This window comes from Limulus polyphemus, unplaced genomic scaffold, assembly GCF_000517525.1.
Source record: "Limulus polyphemus unplaced genomic scaffold, Limulus_polyphemus-2.1.2 Scaffold1015, whole genome shotgun sequence".
NCBI classification, from domain to species: Eukaryota; Metazoa; Arthropoda; class Merostomata; order Xiphosura; family Limulidae; genus Limulus; species Limulus polyphemus.
This window is the reverse complement of record NW_013666625.1, coordinates 19,786-27,393: the sequence shown is the minus strand read 5'-3', so window position 1 is coordinate 27,393 and position 7,608 is coordinate 19,786.

Here is a 7,608-nt window from a genome sequence, read left to right as displayed (position 1 = left end):
TTGACACAAGCATGTTTTCTTTTTTATGAAAGTTGCATTTTCATATATTTGATCGGAAAGTATCGATGTCTTGAACCAGTCGTTTATCAAGGTTTTCATGAGTTATCCCGTATCTTGAAAATCAATTAAAAAACCCTTAATTTCTAGCGTTAGTTCATCAATGTATTTTATTATCAGTGATCTGCAGTTTAATGAATCATTATTTCTTCCTCTGAGTCATTATGAAACGGATTCTCCGCCAATTGTCTGGTGACAAGTTGTAAAGTGACGTTATACACGATTCCACATTTCGTGACAAAAATGCTAAATTCGAAAGTGAGACTCATAATCACTACTTAACACGTTATTATATTGTTGAAATGATTATAATGGCCACTGATAATAGCATTTGTTTGATTATTATAGTTCATAATTATCCTATCAGAATTGAGTTTATATATATATATACAAATAGCTTGAAGATCCAGCGAATACGGTGGCACAAAAGTAGTTTAGAATTGAAGGATAACTAAACCAGTTGTTGATTCGTCCTTCTTTTAATGCTTTAAAACAGTCATAGTAAACCTGAGAAACACTGCTTTTGTTTAACCCCACTATGAAAATATTGGGTCAAATATTGTAAGAAATACACAGATGTTTTAAGATTGCTTTTATTTTTTTAAAGTAACAACGTCAGAAATGGGACAGTTATGTAAATTCATGACTGGTAAATATTGTGATATACCATGGAGCTGAAAATGTTAATCAAGAAATATTTTGAAGAACTTTTATGACCAGACAGGCTTGGACACACACTTAGTTAACTAAATTAATAAACTCCCAAACAAAAGTAAGTTAAAATACAAGAATTCGAACAGTTGGATTTACGTGGAACCATGTTCGCGTATTAACCGGTTCGAATGTTCTCAGCGTTTTCTTTTTTTCTTTTGTTAATGAAAATATGTAGAGAACGTGTTTTTTAAGAATTAGGTTTATATCCTAGTGACAAGCCACGAATTACTTAGCGTAGATCTAGATACAAAGTGTTTGGTTAGTGTTCGAACCAAGAATAAAATTCTAAGATCTTATAAGTGAATGTTAGAGCACAATGCTACGCTCAAGACCAGTACGTCTACTGACTGATTTAGTGCCCTATTTTCATAGCCTATGTCTCTATAAATGACATCAGGTTGTTATGTAGTCGCTTTAAAATAGAATTGTTCACAACCGTCAACAATAAAAAGCGTTTTACGGAGGATATAACCTTATAAGTATATAGAAGGGGTTTGTCCCTAATCCCAATCCTGATCAAGAACTAGTCTGCAGTTACAGTGCGTTAAAAATGTTTTTATTAATACAATACCACGTTTACAGGTGGCAATGCAACGAATTCAAAAATGTCGAGCGGGATGCTTTAGATCTCACGTTGTGGTTATCATTTTCTTCCTATCGCTGGCCGATGACACCGACTGTCAACTAACGACCTCTGTATACGTCTCACGCCCGCGACTCACTATTCTGGAAAATGCGCGTGCCAGACGTAACGAACGAGGCAGTTAGAGTCGTCACAGCCGGAACTTGCAAGAGTACAGTGTGTTAACAAGAAACGACGGGTATGCCAGCAGTCTGAGTGACCTACCCTGTGGCTTAGAGAAGGAAAAATGTGGCGCGTAATGTTTTGCATTTTATATAGACTACGTAAAACAAAACTGAAACTTAATTCAAGCTACAGTGACATTTTCACCATCTCCTTAAACGCGTGTACAATTTCATTCCATCTGTCAACGGGTCGTTATTTCGTCTATTCCTATAAATTATTTTCCATTATTTTTTTTTTTTGCAAGAGTCACATGCTACAGCAAATAAAAAGGTTTTCACTCAGAACATAACACGAACTCTTTAAGTCTAGTATGTACAATCATATCTGTCTCGTGCACCATTTTTAAGGGTGCAAGGCTGTGTGGCATGTACATACTTCACATTTTAATGGTATTACGGTCTAAGAGGGATTTTTAACGTTCGCTCGATCAAATCATAGACATAGATTAACGTTACTATTACATCAGAAGATGTAATATTACTCGCATGAGGATAAAAACTACATAATACTTATTGGCTCAGCTTATAACGCTAAAAACCGGGTTTCGATACTCGTGGTAGGCACAGTACAGATAGCTCATTGTGCAGCTTTGTGCTTAACAACAAACAAACAAACAAACAATGTGAGAGAGAATAATGAAAAATATCATTATTTCTTCAGTGAAATTAAAATAAACCCGTGTTCGTTTTGTCTGTAGTTAAGCATAAAATACGCAATGGACTATTTGTGGGGTGCCCACCTCGGGTATCGAAACCCGGTTTTTAGCAGTATAAGTCCGCAGACTTACCGCTATGCCACTGAGAGGCACGTGTTCGCTTTGAAAGATAAAACAATGCCGCAGAGCTCTTCATTCCAAAACCTTACAACGTTGCTGCTGAGATATAACATAAAAAAAAACTGTCGCATTCGATAATAGACCTTACAACGTTGCTGCTGAGATATAACATAAAAAAAAAACTGTCGCATTCGATAATAGACCTTACAACGTTGCTGCTGAGATATAACATAAAAAAAAAACTGTCGCATTCGATAATAGACCTTACAACGTTGCTGCTGAGATATAACATAAAAAAAAACTGTCGCATTCGATAATAGACCTTACAACGTTGCTGCTGAGATATAACATAAAAAAAAAACTGTCGCATTCGATAATAGGTATTCTTGACCATTGACATTCTAAAATATTGTGAGTAAATGGATCAGATGTCTATCAATCTGTATAGGACATGCATAAAATATATCTTTGTTAAAACAGTTCGTAAAGAAAACATGTTTTTCGATGTTTATAGGCCGTCCCTAATTTAGCAGTGAAATACTAGAAGGAAGGCAGCTAGTGATCACCATCCATCATTGGGCTATTCTTTTGCTAACGAATAGTGGGACTGACCGTCACATTATAACGCCCTCAAGGCTGAAAGAGCGAGCATGTTAGGTGGGATGGAGATTCGAATCCGCGACCCGCAGATTACGAGTCGAGTGCCCTAATCACCTGGCCATGCCAGGTCCGATGTTTATAAAAGAGTTAATTAACCCAATGCTAATTCTTCATGACTTCAGTGATCGATCAATATGAGAATATTCACACAAAAGTGAGTTAAGGTTTTATCATATATTTTTGTCATTTCAGGCATGAACTGCGTATCTATTATATAATTATCAAAGGATACCAGTAAGTCATATATATATATATATATGATAAGTTGAAAATGGTTTATTCTCCATAGGAAACGAGGAGAGGGAGACAAAATCATAAGCGAGTTGTAAAAATAAGTCCAGCATTAATAGAACAACCCTTACAAAGTTGTTGTTGGGTCCTCTTAGAAGCAAGCAAGCAATACACAAGTAAAATAACATCACCCGAATTTTTCTCTCTTGCTTTCTCTATGTGTAATTGATGAATTAAATGATTAGCAACATGTTAATGTTGAATTTCAATTAACTCAGATAACTTGCATTAGCAAAACTTTTGATAAACAAAAACATACGTAAGTACCCGATGATCCAGTGGCTAATGGGCACTTGATTAGCTACAAATTCTGAAAACATTTATAGTTTTATAGTACATTAGACTTCCAATAATTACATTTCACTTGCACAACTACATTATACTAATCTTCGTATGGTGAACATTGTAAGAGAGCAACAAAATGTATTTAACCCTCTTATTGTTAATAGCTAGATCATACTGATATTCAGCTAAAGAACATTGTATATGGGTAATTAAATGATTTAAATATTCTTACGATGAAGTAGGGCTCATAGAACAGTAGGAATACATCATCTAACACATATAACCTCTACTTGGAAACTTCATAAGAGAGATATGTGATGAAGTAGAGCTCATAGAACAGTAGGGATAAACCATCTAAGATATAAATCTCTATTTGAAAATTTTATGAGATATTTGATGAAATAGAGCCCATAGAACAGTAGAAGTACATTATCTAAGATATAAACCTCTATTCGGAAACTTCCTAAGAGAGATATGTGATGAAGTAGAGCTCATAGAACAGTAGGGATACACAATCTAAGATATAAATCTCTATTCGGAAACTTCACATGTGAAAAAAAATTATATATATTTCTTTCACATGTGAAGTTATATATATACAAATATATATATATATATATATACATACATATACATACATTTACATTTTGATCTGCAGATACGGGTGTTTAAGCCCTCAACGTCCGACATCTAAAACTACCATTCACTGTCGGCAGCTAGTTGTGGAAAGTTGCTGCTCTTAATGAAACAGAATAAAATTCAAAGAAACAAACAAAATAAGTGACTACAACCGGCCCACTAGAGTGATCAATAAAACTTATAGAAACAAATAAAATAAATGACTGCAACCGGCTCACTAGAGTGATCAATAAAACTTATAGAAACAAATAAAATAAATGACTACAACCGGCTCACTAGAGTGATCAATAAAACTTAGAGAAATAAACAAAATAAATGACTACAACCGGCTCACTAGAGTGATCAATAAAACTTCTAGAAATAAACAAAATAAATGACTACAACCGGATCACTAGAGTGATCAATAAAACTTCTAGAAACAAACAATATAAGTGACTACAACCGGCTCACTAGAATGACCAATAAAACTTCTAGAAATAAACAAGATAAGTGACTGCAACCGGCTTACTAGAGTGATCATCAAAACTTCTAGAAATAAACAAGATAAGTGACTGCTACCGGCTTACTAGAGTGATCAATAAAACTTCTAGAAACAAACAAAATAAGTGACTACAATCAGCTCACTAGAATGATCAATAAAACTTCTCTACTGAATTTGGGCATTCCAATCTCTCATACTGTCCACTGTAAGAACAGCATAGTGAAACCTAAAATACCTAGGCCAAAGATTACTCATGAAACCTAAGAGACCTAGGCTAAAGATTATTGCCTTCGTAAAAGTGAAAAATGGAATTTTCCCTCCAAACTTGAAAAAGTAGCCATAATAACCATCACCCAGATCAGCGTGTGTTGAATTACGCTCTTACTTGTACGGATCAACCTAGATAACGTATGTGCTAGATAACAAAGATAACCTTGTTCGTGGTAAAACAGGCATGTTTTTTGTTGTTTGTCACTAGTTGCCTGTAAAAGTTAGGTACGTCGTAAAATACAAAACATTTGCGAGGAGGGGCAGTCGTAAATTAATGAAAATTGTCTGACAATCAATAAATGCGCCTTAATATATTATTCAAGAAGTTTACGCAATAGCAAGTACTGTATTGTTCAGACAAAACACAAATGAAAATATCTGCTGTGTTCTACAAAACGTAAGTCATACAAATTATAAGAATGTTTAAGTTAATAACCAGTATGACACGTTATACAGATACAGATAATTTTTAGAATTTGCCAAAGAACTGTAATCTCCTTTCATTTCGGTTAGGTTTCGTCTATAAAAGTTGGTTATTGTTACACCAGTTTTTATTTACATGTTAAATTAACATGATTGTTGTGTAACCTTTATTTATTTATAAACAAAAAACAACAATTAAAATTTAAACTTAAAATATGAAACTGGTAGATTTCATATATATTTTTCATTTGAACGATAAATTTCAAACATAAATCTTATTGGTTTTCAAAAAAAATGTATAGTTGTTTTTCTGGTTTTATTACTGAATATTAGCCTGTGATGCTAGGAAACCGGTAAAATAAAGAACAGTTTAGTAAAAATGAAATGATTTGAGTTTTGTTATATATATATATATATATTCAATTTGAAGTGAAACCGCTTTAAATTATAAACATTTTCAATACTGGTAATTTTTATCGTTTTATTTATATTTTTTTGTTAACTTTCACACTTGAAAGGAGACTTATTGTTCCATTAAACTGGATAGAAGTTATCGCCACAGCTTATGTCAGCAACAAATAACCTGGGGGTTTTGGACTCATCACGCGCTCTGACTACATTTCTTCTCTATCTTTTATAATCCCCATAGTTTGACAAAGCAGCTACACCTTACTAATCTTGAAGCTCACGTGTCATAAGAAGTTATAATAATATTTTGAAATACACTTCACATTTCAAAATCGCTCCAATACAGTTCCCAGATCAAACTCCTCTTAACTTTTTGGTATTATTTAGAAGTCACGTGAACACAACTTATAACTTAAGCCTTTTCTTCTACCAGATAAATTCGTGTGTTATGCTTCTTGATGTAAGATAAAAAAAACAACAAAAAACGTTATTCAAACTTCATAATATGCACCTGTAACTTAATTTTTCACATTCCTTTTAGTGTTAAATATACGTGCTTATAATCACAGTCAATACATATTCCAGTCACAAAATAGGTCTCGGGATTTTTATTTGTACATTTTCGACTCTTATCTACATCTAAACTATTATATTTTGTAAACCACAGTTACAATGGGCCATTATTCATTTGCTCACATATTTATTTAGCGTTAATTTTTGTAACGTCATAATTCTTATTATGTATTCATAACCTATATTTTCTGTCTAATAAAGAATTTTCTAAGGGGGGGAGAGAACCTGAAAGGAGAACAGGTTACCAGACATCGCAGCCTTAACACTGAATGAAGTCTGTTTCCAGTTAAAAGGAAACCTCAATGTGGGCGGTTTCAGGTAACGATGTATACGACGTTTTTGTTGCCAGGGGAAAAGTACGCCTGTCCTTAACCTTGACCTCTGACCTCACTGCGGCGACTATTATTTTCTTTTTCTTCTCTCCTTTGGAAAGACATTGGTTAGTCACGAAAGTAGTATTGTGTGTAACATTCTAAATGATAGCTGCGATAATCAGAAGTGTATTAAAGTTTTATAGATAAACTAAAAGAATACAAGTTTTATATAATGAGATAAAGTTTAAAAGCAAATAGTATTACAATTTGTACTGTTAGTATTTTATACTATTACATGTGCGTTAAGAAACCCTGAAATTACACCCAATGATATAGAATTGATTTTGACGTGTGAAGTGTTTTAGGTAGATTACTGAAAGTAAATCATACTTTAGGTGGCGGCAAGACTAATTCAGAACAAGTTATGATAGAAAAATTATAAAACTGTATAAATATCTTTTCACACACAATCTTGGATCGAAAAACATAAAAAATAATTAAATTAAATTAAAGAATTAAAAATGCTGGCCCGCTTTGGATGAATCAAAGTACTAAGGGAAAGTTTTAATGGCCGCTGGAGAAACATACACAGCGTGGTCACAAGTAAATAGACACCACCTTTTCAGAAAAAATGAAAATTTTCAGTCATATTCACATGAATTGATATACTTATAATTTAATTAATATCTAGTAGATCTTCCTTTCGCTTCGTGGAGTTCGTTGATCCTTTGGGACATCGTGAGAATCATCTCGTCAATTTTAGATTGTGGGATTTTCGCCCACTCTTACTTTAAAACTTGGAGTAGATCGCTCTTCGAAGTTGATTTTTTTGTTGTTTCCTGACTTGCCGGTCGAGTATGGCCCAGAGGTTTTCGATGGGGTTCATGTCAGGAGATTGGCTCGGCCAGAG